The following is a 15,937-nucleotide window of genomic DNA, read 5'->3' on the forward strand; positions in this document are numbered from 1 at the left end:
GTGTCTTGACATTGCCGAAAGGTTGTGGTTCCTTGATAGCGGATGTTCAAGACACATGACGGGAGACATATCTCTTTTCGTTGAGTTTCATGCAAAGAAAAAGGGGTATGTCACCTATGGAGATAACAATCGGGGAGCCATACTTGATAAAGGAAGTGTAGGTCTTTTGTTTAATGGTGCAGGTCCATCCACTGAAGACATTGTCCAAGATAAGGAAGATGAGAATGAAAATATTGTAAAGAAAGATGCTGAGAAAGAGAAAGATGAGTCTCATGATGAAAATGAAAAGGAAAGCATCTCAAACAATGAAGAACTTCCTAAGGCCTGGACAAATGTGAAAGACCATCCAATTGACAACATAATAGGAGACATCTCAAAGGGCGTTACAACACGCTCAAAGATAAGTAACTTTTGTCATCATTTTGCTTTTGTTTTACAAGTTGAGCCGAAAAATGCTAAGGACGCATTACTTGATGAGCATTGGCTAATGGCCATGCAAGAAGAATTAAACCAATTTAAACAGAATGATGTTTGGGACTTAGTCCCTCATCCGGGAGATCATCAAGTAATAGGCACTAGATGGGTTTTTCGTAACAAACTTGATGAAAACGACGTTATTACTAGAAACAAAGCTAGATTAGTTGCCCAAGATTATAATCAAGAGGAAGGTATTGATTATAAAGAGACATACGCTCCTGTAGCACGTCTCGAAGCTATTCGTCTCTTACTTGCCTATGCGTGTTCTAAAGACTTCAAACTATTCCAAATGGATGTTAAAAGTGCCTTTCTAAATGGCTATATAAATGAAGAAGTCTATGTTGCTCAGCCACCCGGCTTTGAGAATTACATGTATCCAACTCATGTTTATAAGCTGAAACATGCTCTATACGGTCTTAAACAAGCCCCTCGGGCTTGGTACGAACGTTTGAGCAAATTTCTTCTTAGTCAAAGGTACTCTAGGGGTAAAGTTGACACTACTCTCTTTATTAAAAGAAAAGATAAAGATGTTCTCTTAGTCCAAGTTTATGTAGATGATATTATATTTGGATCTACTAATGCAAAACTTGTCAAAGATTTTTCTAAGCTTATGCAGAGTGAATTTGAGATGAGTCTCATGGGTGAGCTAAATTCCTTCCTTGGCCTACAAATCAAGCAACTCAGTCATGGAACGTTTGTAAGTCAAACTAAATACTGTACAGAGCTGCTCAAAAGATTTGGAATGAGTGAAGCGAAGGAAATTGACACACCTATGGCAACAAATACTAACCTAGACAAAGATGAGAAAGGTAAAGAGGTTGACGTGAAATTGTACCGAGGTATGATAGGTTCACTATTGTATCTTACTGCCTCAAGACCAGACATTATGTTTAGTGTGTGTATGTGTGCAAGATATCAATCTTGTCCAAAAGAATCTCACTTAAAAGCTGTCAAAAGAATTCTGCGATATTTACGTGGAACTACTACATATGGCCTATGGTATCCAAAGGGAAATGAGTGCTATTTGGTAGGATTCTCCGATTCAGATTTTGCTGGCTGCAAATCCGATAGAAAAAGCACCAGTGGAACATGTCATCTATTCTCAAATTCATTAATAAGTTGGCATAGCAAGAAACAAGTATCGGTTGCATTATCTACTGCTGAGGCAGAATATGTAGCTGCTGGAAGCTGCTGCGCACAGATATTATGGCTCAAGCAACAACTTCTTGACTTTGGTATTAAGCTTGATCGGATACCTATCATGTGCGACAACACAAGTGCCATAAACCTGAGCAAAAATCCTGTCTTACACTCACGAACCAAGCATATTGAAATAAGGCATCACTTCCTAAGAGATCATGTAGAAAAAGGAGACGTTACATTTGAACATGTAGAGAGCAAGAAGCAACTAGCGGACATCTTCACTAAACCTCTAGCAACGGAGCAATACTTCAACATTCGTAGGGAATTAGGGATATTAGATATCTCTAATTTGGGCTAATTACGTTTGTTTTTCTCTTAAAGTTATTCCTTTACTTTATATCTATATATTGGTTATTCTCAAGCTAACATTTCTCTTAGTATAAAGGTAGTTCATTATCAAGCCAGGCATTATTTCACATTGACTAAAGGCTTCCACTAAACGGTGACACCTACACATTGAGAAGGCGGTAACGTGATTGTTGTTCACTTCCAAATTTTTTTTATTGATACTATAATATGCTATCAATTAACATGCTTATAGTGACTTCATGTATGTTTATCCATATATCTCAATTACATATATGTGTCTATCATCTCCATTCATGACATATCATGTTTTGGGCATACAAGCAAGTAACTAAGCATAAATCCATCATATAGTAACATCCCTAAGGCATTTCAAACAATTGAAGCAACTTAGGTCGACCTACCTTGCATCTGAGTCGACCTACAGAAGAAAATTTTCAACAGAAACCAAAAATGCTCAGTTACGTCGACCTACCCATATTTTAGGTCGACCTAATTTGATGCTTTTTCTCACTGCTTCTGTTAGGTCGACCCAGCCTTCATTTAGGTCGACCCACTGCTGTAACAATTCCCAAAACTGGGTCTGTTGGTCGACCCGACCCATCCCCATACATAACTAATCTTTCCTCTTTCCATTCCCACTCATTCTCATATCATTGTGTACGGCCAACCCTAATTCCTCAAGTTCAAAGGTTGTCAAAACTCATCCCTCTCACACAAATCATCAGCAAAAATGCCTCCAAAATCAAGAAAGGGAAAGGAAATCGCATCTGGATCATCCTCTCAACTGATAAGTGCTGTAGCCCTTGTTCATCCTGATTGCAAAGAAAATTTTGAAAAATGGCAAATGAAGAGGAAGGTAGTCAAGCAATATATCTTTAATCAACATGTTGCTAAGCATATGCACATTCCTGATGTTGTCAGTCTTGTTCAGCATCAAAATGTTCATCCCCTTTTGGAATGTGCCACACCGTACTATGAGAATATTGTTAGGGCTTTCTATGCAGGGTTCACAAGAGAGGAAGGTTGTAATTTTCGATTTAAGATGGGGTCGAGATCCCATATTGTTGACAAACGAGCCTGGATAAGTATCTTTGGTCTTACACTCTTGGGAGACGAAGTCCGTATAGAAGACGGTGACATTCCAGCCAACTATGATCATATCGCCTACATGAAATCTATTCTCAACGACCCTGCCATCTTTGACAAGACAAATGAATCCATCACAGCCGGTCACCTAAAAAGAGATCCTAGGCTCCTCAACTGGATTATCTCAAGAGTCATTCGACCACGAGTAGGCGGATTCTCAAGAATTGAACGAAATGAGGTTGTGTTAATGTATTTGCTTCAAAACAGGACGCGTATACACTGGCCAAATTTCCTCGCAGCTAAGTTCCATGAAATTCAACAGAAAACGACTTCTCTATGCTATGGCTCAATCATTCAAACAATTGTGAATCATTTCGGCATGAAACTTGATGGATTGAACTATATTCACATGAAGCAGCATCAGGACTTCTCCCAAACAACCTTAACCCTCATGGGCTATCATTGGGATCCAGATAAGAAAACTTACTATCTCATTCAGAAAGGAACCGGAAAAGTCATATACAACTATGACGATCCCACAGAATTTGGGCACATTGCAGGAAATGAAGAAGAAGGATTTGATCAAGACAATGCAATTGATGATGATCACCATATGGAAGATGTTACACAAGATACGGATGAAAATTGGAGATATGTTCCTCCACAACAAGAGGATATCCCTTGGGGATATACAGCTCCGCCTCCACCGGATCAAACCAACATCATATCCATGTTAGAGAATATGCAGCTCCTACAACAACAGCACTTCGACACACAGCAGCTCCAATTCCAACAAATGCAACAGCTTCAACAAGACCGCTATGACGAACAACAACGCCAATCTCAATCATTATATGGCTTGGTTCAGGACCACAAAGCTGACTTTGAGACATTTGCCTCAAACTCCACTTTAAGACAGAATCAATATGAGGAAACGGCACTGAACCGTCATGCCAATCTAAGCCAAAGCTTCAATACCCTCAATCTTTCTGTGCTTGATCTGTTGGAACAAGTTGAAGAAGATCGTCCTCATACATTTCAAAGAGGAAGGGGAAGAAGGGGCAGGCGTTAGGATGCATTCTCCATCATATCATCATATCATTGCATTTCATCTCATTATCATTATGTTCAATTTCTATGTGTTGTCGTACTTTGTTTTTTTTTGTTTGTTAATCTCGTGGATTATTATGTTAAAGTGCTCTTTTAAACATGGTTGGTTCCTATGTTATTACTACCTATCTTTTATCTATTGCACTATGAATGCTAGCGTTTTATCTATGTTTCTCTCGTTACTCTCCTCTTCTGTTTTCTTGTATCTCTTTTGATGGTGTCAAAGGGGGAGATAGATGCTGAGTGTACGGGGGAGCTCGGCTGAGTGTACGGGGGAGCTTTTACCACTTATTGCCAAAGCTTCTACTACCGGTTTGCCATCATCAAAAAGGGGGAGTATGTGAATACAAGATCACACTCACAAAGATGTTTTTGATTCATGGCAAACTCAACAAGCATACAAGCAACAAGGAACAAGCAGAAGAACTCAAAGAAAAGCAAGCATTGGTCACTTATGACAGAGCAGGTCGACCTACTATGCATATAGGTCGACTCAACACAAGCAAAACAAGAAAAATGCATAAAAGCAGCAGCTAGGTCAACATACTGTCAACCCAGGTCGACCTAAAATGGAGAAAATTTCATACACTTCTTCTAGGTCGACCCACACATCAACTAGGTCGACCTAAACTGAAGAAATGCCCCAAAACGCATTTGAAGAGAATTCTGGTCGACCTACTTCCCTAACAGGTCGACCTATCTGGGAGCAAATATCATTCAAAGCTAATGCACCTCTGCTAGGTCGACCTAAGCACTACAAGAGGTCGACCTAATTGATCAAAAACACCAAAAGTTCTGGTTTTCTCTGCTCCAACTGACAAGCTCTCATATATATTGTCCAAGGTTCATTATTGCTTCTAAACACCAACAACTGAAAGATACACAAAGGCTTCTCATCTTCGTTCTTCGTCATCTCCAACATAATTACACATAATCATTCTTGTGTTGAGGGTTAGTGATCGAGTTCGATAACGTCCATGGAACGGAATTGAAGATTTCTAGTGGGTGAAGATTTGTGGGGTTTTTGGTGAATAAAATCTGAGGGTTTTGTCCTCCAAGATAGATGAATTTTGGGGGTTTTTATCAAGAAGCTTCATCAAAGATCCAGCTGAGTGTGAAGATTGAAGAACAAGTGTTCAAGCAATTCAAGACACTGCAGAAAGGGATCAAAGTGAAGCTCTTGGAAGACCTTAATCTGATGCAAGATTAAGGGGGAAGAAGATTCAAAGGATCGACAAATTTGGTTTATTGTTTATCGCTTTGCTATCTTCTTTGTATAAACTGCTTTCAACATTAATGGAAGATTTCCCAATTTCAATTTGGAATTGGGGGCAGACGTAGTCGTAACGAGGACGATCGACGAACTGCCTGAACAAATATCGTGTTCTTGTCGCTTTTATCTTTTCATTTAAGTTCCGTTCATAATTGGTTATAATTGCAAATTGATTAACGATTCGAGTGTTAAAATTGTGAATTAAGAACTTGTATAAACATCACAGTTCATCACACATTGAATTACTATCAATTTGATCATTATCACCAAGTGTTTGTGTTTTTGCTTCTTTCACTATTACTGCATTGCAAACATCGTTCATCATATAAGAAGTTAATCGATTTTCATTAGAGTGACATATTAATTCTATAGGATATTCTCTTATCGTTTATCTCAAGCTGTTTAGTGGTTTTAACACATATACAATCGTTTCAATAGCGGTTCGGAATAGACGGGAGTCGATTCAGAACCGCTTTCGCTTAAAGTTCAATTAACTCCGAAAAACTCTGTGAGATCTATTCACCCCCCCTCTAGATCCTTAGGCCAGCGTCTAACAGTCATTGCCTTAAATAATAGAAATCTTGTTTTCCAGATCCAACACATCATAATCAGGTGTCAACCTAACATATGCATTCTTGGTGCCATCAAGCCTGCCATAAAACAATTCAAATTTAGAAGAAACACTAAATGTGTGATTGCTTGCTTGCAAACATGATGTGAAAATGGTGTGAATTGCACACAATAACAAATTAAGATGAATGTGAGATCTACAAAGAGATACACTTAACTGGACAACAGGTAGAAAGTATAAGAAACTGCCATACAGTATAGTGCAGACTCCAGTGGCACCCTCCTCACAATTCACCAAACTATGACGTCTTTGTAGATCAAGACACGGTCAAGTTTCCAAACTCAAGTTTTATTCCATTTTACCCATGTTTCCATGATCAAGTTGCATTCCTGTAAAATAAGCAAAGTAATGTAAACATTGAAATATAGATTTAGTTATACTATAATAAACAACATACATAATGTAAAACATAATCTACAGCTTAAGACAATAGTAATGAAATTGTAGCTCTCAAAAAATAAAAAATAAATAAGGAATTTTTAAACATGTGTTTATATAGTTTACAAAATCTTTAAGTATACAAAATGAAATAAAGTAGCTAAATAAATTGGTGCATAAAGCAGATCTGAAATTGAACTTCAAACATGAAATCATTAACTTTCTTGTCATTTTCCAATTTAAAAGAATACCTTTTACCACCACCACGGCTGTCGGTGCTGAATGTTGCCCAATACATAAGAAACGCCTGATATCTATTAGGCATCATAACACCATTAAAGTCCCGCAAGACTTTCTAAGCCATGAAACAATTGCACCAAATTATCATATTAAAGAAGTCGCCATCGATTGTTTATTTATCCCACGAGAAGGGAAAGGAAAACATCGAGTAAAACCTAAAGGGGAAACAAACAAAGGTTTTTCGACCAAGAAAAAAGGTAAGGATGTCGGTTACGTAAGAGGATGGTATTAGCACCCCTCACGTCCGTCGTACTCGTCGAGATTCACTCTTGTTCGTCTTATCTAAGGGTGTTGTCTAAAAGTCTAAATCCTAATGCTAGAGGGAAATGCAAGAAAACGAAAGATAAGAAAATGCGGGGAAAAAAGGAAAATATTTATAAAGTTGTGCTTGTTTAGGCCCCGCGACCTAATGCACACGTATCCTTTTCAAGAATACGAGTCACTGTAGTTTGGATAAAAAGTTTTGGTTGTTTTGTGTTTTTTAAATGAACGATGTTAAACGTCGCATTCTACTATTTCTCGACCTTTGGAGACTTACGTATTTGTCGTAGAAAGGAATTAACATGTTCTTTGAGGGAAAAGAGAATTGAATTGATTTGTGTTTTTTGATATAGAGAAAATGACGCGTTAAACCTAGTGGTGGGACATGCATCACCCCTCTACTTGTTTTTAAGTTTTGAGACTTGAACCACACAGAAGTCTATGAACAGAGAAAAGAAAGTTTAGGATATGGATCCGCTCGCTCTTTCAGCTACTTGGCTCGCATTAGTGTGATTCTTTTTAACCTTTATTAGGTATCTTAAGAAGAAATATTGTTGAGTTTTTTTAAAGGGAGAATTTGTGATTTGAACCACACAGAAGTTTATGAACAAAGAAGAGTAAGTTTAGGGTAAGGACCCGCTTGCTCTTTTCGCTACTTAAGGCTCGCGGAAGTATGATTCAAACATTTTTTATTAAGTGTTTTGAAAGTTGAAAAAGAAAAAAAGAAATCTAATTTTATTATGAATAAGGGAATTCTAAATCCTAAAATTTTTATTTTAATTCTACCTAATATTTTTGGGTTTTTAATAATATAGAGCTAATTAAACAACCTAATTAAATATATATTCTAACATGTTTTTGAATTTTTAATATTAAATAGAAAATAAAAGTCTAATTTAAAAATAAAATATTTTTTGGGTTTTTGGATATTAAATAGAAATTAAAAGTCTAAATTTAAATAAAATACTTTTTGTATTTTTAGATATTAATGAAAGAAGAGGAAATTATTAATCTAATAAAAATACATTTGGTTAAAATTTTAAAAAATAGAATAGAAACAATGGGTTGAAAAATAGTGAAATTGGAGGTGCATTTAAGAAGCTTGGCGCTGGGCCCAGAAGGTTAAAGCTTAAGAAATAATAATCTGCCACTAGAAGAGGGTGTGTTGGATAAGTTTGTAATGGCAACAAAATAAACCAGATTGGGTCGGATTAGTTTAACTTAGGGAAGCTCGAAAACCACACTAAAATTTACACTAGTATGGAAAATATTTTATAAATCGGTTAAAAATGACTTTTTAAATCGGTTGGTGTTTCGATTTAATTCAGGACGATTTAGAAAGTTTTTTCATTTTTAAATCGGTTCGAGATCCGATTTAGAATATTTTATTAAATCGGTTAGTATGATTTAGAAGCGTTTATTTAAATCGGTTTGACACATTAAAAAAAAATCAAAAAGTAGTGAAATTTTTTAAATCTATATGACCTGATTTAAAATCTCAAATTTAAATCGCTTCACCTGATATAGTAATTCTTTTTAAATCGTTTGTTCCAATTTAAAATCATAATATCATTTTATTTACTAATTATGAATAATATAAAATTTTGTTTCTACCACAATATTGTACAATAATTAAAAAAATATGAATAATATAAAATTTCATCACAACCAATTACTAGTAAAATTTTTCATACATAATCATTAATACAAACAATACCTTGGAACAATGTTTTAAATAAATTCCATCATTTTTCAATTAGTCAGGAAACTATGTCACAAACAGTACCATGAAACTAAATACCTCTTGTCAAAATCAAACTACGAGGCCTACAACAAAATCACAAAAACAAATGGCAATTATGAGCCCTACAACAAAAGCACAAAAAAAATGACACCGGCCTATGATTTCCATTTTCTACCTAATCAAATTACTTCAAATGGATTCTAAAATAAAATTTGCACAACGTTCTTGAACATTCGTAATGTCGTCCTCCTGAAATGGTGTTGACTCTCCAAATATCTGAATAAATATTAAAAAATATTAGAATATTGTATTAACATTAAATAAGACATTTAACACATAGTTGAAATTTTTTGTTACATACCTGATTCCATGAATTAACAATCCCAGCAGATACAATGTTCAACATATGTATCATAACATAATAGCCACACTCATAATTGAACGAATGCCTATGACACTACAATTACCATAAATTATAGTAAGTAAATAGTATTTACAAAAATTATTAATAAACTTTAAATTTTTTATTAAATTATTAACTTACTTTGAGATTAATGTTCCATGTTGGCTTTCTCTGTTTTCTCGAACCTTTTAACCTATTATGTCCATCTATGGCTCTACAGTAATAAAATATATTCATTAAATTTTTCTTCTAAAACATCATAAATTATATGTAAGGTAAATAAATTATACTTATGAATCAACAATAAAAACGATGTTTTTCTCTGGCTTCAAACCCATCGAACATAGGAAGACTACATTTTGTTTCTTTGGCTCAATAATGAGAAATTGCCAATGATGACAACATTCCATGGGAAACAAAAATTAAATGTGTCAACTTCAATTGCTAACTCATAAAATGGAAGAGATTATGGGCTGCAAAATCTTAATACAATTTTGAATATATGTGTCGCGGGGAAAAATCGTATCTTTTTTTCGGGATGAGACACCTGATGCCTTCTTTGGGCTCGAGTGCTCATAAAAATGATTTTTCTTTTGTTTCGACCAAACTTTTTATTATTTCCAAAGTAGGAAAAGGAAAAAAGCTGCAATAACCTTAAAAGTGGGGGGAGAGATCTTGGGTAAGAGGGTTTGTTATACGAAGGGAAGGTATTAGCACCCAACGTATCTATAGTACTCTATAGGTTTCTTTGTTGTTTTTGTTTCATTCCATGTTATGGTGGAGGTTCTGTTGTGAAATAGGTGGGACCTAAGGTGTTTGTTTGATTATGCTCGCAAAGATCATCGCGATTCTCTGCATACATATCCCTTAGAGGGAATCAGAGCATCTGTAGCTCGGGTCTACGGGTGCTAAGTTTTGAGTGGTTTGAGAGAGAAGTTTTGCTCGCCAAGGATACGACCTTGTGCCTACGTATTCTCAGAGGGATGTTGAGAAAGTCAGAGCAATCGTAGTTCCCACTTATGCTAGTGGAAGCAAAGGATAAGAAACAAATGTCATCTAAATGTTCGATGTATCTAATCTATATCATCACATACATCTGTTTGTTTTTGTTTGAAAATATTTTCATTATAAGCCCTGGGCTGTGCCACTTATGGTGCTTAGAATGATAAAGATGCTTTTTAGCCAGCCTTGTGGCAAAAACTTTCAATGAAGTCAGCCTTGTGACAAAAAGTTTTGATTAATCAGCCAGCCTTGTGGCAAAAGTTTCAATGAAGTCAGCCTTGTGACAAAAACTTTGATTAATCAGCCAGTATGGTGGCAAAAAGTTTGATTGATTAGCCAGCCTTGTGGCAAAAAGGTTTGATTGATTGATTGTTCGATTGTTTGTGATGATATAGAAGAGATACTCTTATCATAGAGATGATAAATGTCTAATCTCCTAGGGTATTTGATTTGGATATTGGGGATGCTTATAAGAAGCCCGTGGGTCCTTGTACGAAGCCCAAGAGGAGGCTATCCGAGGGTCCTTGCATTGTAAGCCCAAGAGGAGGCTATGGGAGGGACTATCGAGGGTCCTTGCATTGTAAGCCCAAGAGGAGGCTATGGGAGGGACAAGTCGTTTGTACGAAGCCCAAGAGGAGGCATGGTATAGTTGGTTTGAGCTCTTAGAGCGATTTCACCGGAAAACCATACTCTATGTCCTAACCTAAACTAGGGAGATTCTTTGCACGAAGCCCAATAGGAGGCTATGGGGAACCTAGTGTTGTACTAAGTTGAACAAGTATATATATAACACAATCACAAATATGAACAAGTATGAACAAACATGGACAAACATGAACAAGTATGAACAATTACATATATATGTCAAGGTGTGTGTATATAATGGAGTTTATGAAGGAAATATACCAGTAAGCATGATCCATTTGTATACACGGGGCTCGGGACTTATACTCGGGGAGAGACCCACTTGAGTTTATTCAAAAGCTATGTAAACAAGTATTTACAAAAGGGCTCGGGACTTATACCTACATGGAGGCCCATGGTATTTTTGGGAAGATTTAAAGAAAACCTTCATTTTTGATTTGTTGTTCAAAGTTAAAAAACAAATTGATCGAGATATGTACAAAAAGGTGTACAATGAAATACCTAATTTCATGTACGGGAATGGGACTTATACCTATGTGGAGGCCCATGTTTTATTTTATAAAACATGGTTGATTGTTTTTGTCGTTTTGAAGTTTGTTGCTTTGAAAACTGTTTGAGAGGTTTTGTTTTTGAAAGAAGTTTTCTGTACAAAGAAAAAGGAAAGGGACTTATACTCTCTAATATTCGAGAGGCCCATGTTTTACTTTATAAAACATGGTGGATTGTTTTGAAAAAGATGCGAGATTTGGTGTTAAAAAAACTGTTTGGAAGTTTTGGAAGAAGTTTTCTGTTTAAAGAAAAACTGTACAACGAAAAAAGGAAAGGGACTTATACTCTCTAATATTCGAGAGGCCCACATCGTTTTGAAAATCAATTGACCAATCCAAAAAGATTTAATCAATAGTTTCTTTTGAAAAGAAAAAAATCAAAAAGAAATGGTTTATCGTTAAAAAAAACGTGATCCCTTGTTTGAAAATGATTCGAATTTTGACAAAAGTCAACTTAATCAAGTTAAAAACAAATTTTAATGCTTAATTAAGACCTAAAAAATTAGGGTTTGATCACAAAAATATTTACAAGTGATTAGGTTTGAAAAATCAAATAAAAACACTATTTAAAGTATTTTAAAAACACTTAAAAACATGTCCTTTTTAACCTAATAAAAAACATATTAAATAAATATTTTTTTGTGATTTTTTTTGATATTCATAAAATACATATATTAAATAATAAGTGTTCAAAAAATGAAGTAAAAATGATGAGTTTTGATTGGTTAAATAATTAGTTAAAGTTGTGAAGAAATTAAAGAAAAAAAAGTGATAAAAAAATAGAGTTTTGTCCTGCCAGGGTTTGAACCCACGCCCTTTCTCTCACCAACCAAAACACTTGCCAACTGAGCCACGCTTGTGGCTTGTAATACATACGCGTTCAATTAAATATATTTTAAAACAAAAATTTGAATTTTTCACACCAAAAAACGCGCCAAGAACACAACCCTCTAAGGGGGTCAATTTTCGTATGAACATGAAGAACCCTAAAACTGAATTTTAATGTGAAATCGTGTATGATCATGATATGATGCAATTGATTGAGGGTTAATGATCCTCACAGGTGCAGAAACAAGATGGTAAATCAGTTTTTCATTTATGATGCATGTATGATAGAGTTTGAAATTCAAGTGCACTTACCTCAAAAACGGCCAAACTGAGAATTGAATTTTGATCTGGAGGTGTTACAGACGCTTTGTGATGATCAGGATAGCTTCAATGATGATTATGGAAGGTGTCTGGATGCTTGGAACAATTTGAATTCACCTGTGCTAAGCTATGGAACCCGATCTGCAGAGCCTTGGAGTGTGAATCGAATTTGAAGATTATGAGGTTACAGGTCATATGTGAGTGTTTGGATCATTCATATGAAGTATATGGAGGGTGTTAGAAGTGATAGTTTGGGAAGATATGGCTTGATGTGAGAATTGGCATGTTAAGGTTCACTTTATGCAAACATGGAGGTGAGATGATGATTCTGAGTTTTGGGGTGACTTGGGGTGTGTGAGTGGATCAAACACATCACATATGATGTTTATGAGATGTTAGAACCCTCACTTTGCTCAGAAGTTCAAGAGATGGAAATTGCAATTCTTCCTCTTTGAAACTCATGAAACTTGCAACTTAAGAAAGAAAGAGAAAACCTATAATTTGTGAGGTTTTGGTGTGATTTGGAGAGTGGAAATGACCTCTATTTATAGGCCAAGCTTTCTGAATACAAAGCCCTTGCAAGTGGATCAAAGAGTGATGATTTGGCTTAAGAGATAAAATGGAATCTTTCACATTTAATGCATATGGTTAAAAGTGACTTAACCATGGTTATTTCTCTAAGCTTCTTATCTCTTTCCATTCTGATCTCAAACCAGAAAAATATCTTCCAATTATTGCATTGGTGTGTCATCACTTGTGTTATAGGTCACATGGTACATAACTTTGTGAAAATGGCTTGAAATTTCAAGTGAAATGATCACTAATGGCAAAATTCAAAGCCATGGCTACACTCCATATTTTTTCATGCTCTTGGACATTTTGGAAAGCTCATGTTATGTACTTCAAAACCCTAGTTGAAAGTTTCTTCAAAACCTTTAAGGAAATGGGTGAAAAAGATCCATGAACTTTGAAGAAAATGAGATTTTAAGTGCATTTTTTCAAAAGATACCAACTTTGAAGCTCCATATCTCTTAAATGGTTGATCTTTTGGAAAATCATCATATGTGACAAAGTTGTTTATTGGATCAAAATCTACAACTTTCATGTTGGAAGTTTTTTTCAGTTTGTAGGTGAAATTTTGAGTTATTCCCTTCCAAAGTTTGGAAAAAACCATTGAAAAAACACTTAGAATTTTTCTAAGTATGGAAAGTCAAACTTTTGACTTTTTGATTCTTTATTGATTTTCTTGATTTTTCTTGATCAAATGACTTCATATATCATATATTGATGATTTAAAACTTCAAAAGTCATGGTTGACCAAAAATTCCAAAAAGTCAATGGTGATCTTGTACAGTTGACTTTTTCAGACGAATCGCGTTTCTGGAGATTTCAAATGAACCAGGCTATCCTCACCAAATGAAAGGTATGAGTGGATCACATTGAATTATTAGAGGACCTTGAGCCATTTTTTAAGTTGTGGCACCATGTTCTGATTAAAAAGTCAATGGTTCAGATGAATTAGGTCAAAAACCCTAATTGTCGACCCGATGAAATTGATGAATGTGGATCTTGAATTGAGATGTAATTTCCATTGGATATTGCCATAGGGATTATTTGAAGATGATTGAAACCTTTGAGTGACTTCCTGGGGATTTTTAGGGTTTCCCAAATGTGATCCCTGATTTTAGTCCCTGATAGTTCAAAACCCTAATCTGATGATTTGAAATTTCACTGTTGATCAATCCTGGTGTAGGAGATGTCCTGAGCCAATGGATTAGGTCAAAAATGATGTACTTGGGGTCTTGAGGTCATGTCCCAAGTCATTAGGTCAAATCCTGAGCAAAAGTCAGGAGTATGCTATCTTCAGTCAAAACCCTAATCTGGTTGATTCAAGGTCTCTGAGCTTGTTGAAATGAATCTTTGAGGACCAAATGTTGACTGTTGATGAAGATAATTCTTTTGAGATGAAGGGAGAACAAAACCCTAATTTATTATTACTTGTACTGATGAGTGATTTCTTGATTTAATCCTGCTGAGTCACAAGTAGCAAACACAAACTATGCAATTTGTTAGAGATGCAAATGATGCATATGCAAATGATATGGGGTGGTATCTTAGGTCAAAAATTGGGGTATGACAGATGCCCCTATTTAAGTTTCTTCAACCTGAGATATGAAGATTGAAAATCTTCGTTTTGATAGGGTGGAAGAGACTTAAATATCAGAAGACGCAAATTTTGGACCTAAGATACCAAAATTGCGAATGATGCAAGGATATCTTTACCGAAGGAATATCAAGAACTGGCTCCGCTGGGGAAAAGAGATCGGGAAGGATTCCTCAATCAGTTTTAGGAAGAGAATCCGTTTTTCGAGAAAGCAAGTGTATGCTTCACCGGGGAATGATAGCTTTGTAAGAAAAGCTTACCTATCGATATTATCGACTATTAGCATGGGGATAGACTTGTTTAATAATGCGAAGGTGAAAGGTATGAAACTATATTACCGACTATCAGCATGGTGATAGACTTGACAAGGTAAATACATTTCAAAGGTTCGGTTAATATTATCGACTATCAGCATGGTGATAGACATGTTTAATAATATAACCAGAACAAAAAGGTTACCGACTACCAGCCTCGTGATAGCGGTTCTGAAGAAAAGATCAATTATCAACCGAGTGATAAAATGATTCTGGAGACTTTGCTAGGGAAATTACTGGTTATTCAGCCTTGTGAACAGTAATAAGGCCCTGATTGTCGAATGGTATTCATGATTGATTTCCTTGAGAGGAAAAATCTTTTAAAAGAGACATAAGCTGCTCAGATGATGAGGCTATTGCTTATTGTCTGTTTTTTTTCACGACTCTGTTTTGAGGAATCGGAATTTGAATCTCTGGTAAAGACAAGGTTCTAACCAAGAATGAATTGGAAAGAAACAGTCAAACAAGACTTTGTACCCAATGAGGCATGAACTCGAATGGGTATTTTCTCCTTTGTTTTGGAGAGGAAAAACTAAAGCAACCTTCTTCCACGAGGAATGATCTCAGTGGGGAACTGGAGAAAGAAGATGTTCTTTCTGCTTATGGGAGACAACCTACTGGAGAGATGACACGCCCATATCTGTTTCTTTTCTTTCTTTTTCTTTTTTTTTTGAGGATAGATATATCCTAAACAAGTGATTTTAAAGCATACATTGAAAAATGCAAGAATGCATAAATGATGCAAATATGTATGAATGATGAATGTCATGAATGTTGCATGCATGTTGATGATACTGACAGACAAAGAAGTATGTACTGGAGAAGGACCGACTTCGCAATACAACCAGATACTTGGCAAATGTTCTTCAACACGGTGTAGATAACACAGTTGATGAATGGTGTCGTATGCTTTAAACATCTCTGGGGAAGATGAGTATCT

Source organism: Vicia villosa, linkage group LG2 (genome assembly GCF_029867415.1).
Source record: "Vicia villosa cultivar HV-30 ecotype Madison, WI linkage group LG2, Vvil1.0, whole genome shotgun sequence".
Lineage (NCBI taxonomy): Eukaryota > Viridiplantae > Streptophyta > Magnoliopsida > Fabales > Fabaceae > Vicia > Vicia villosa.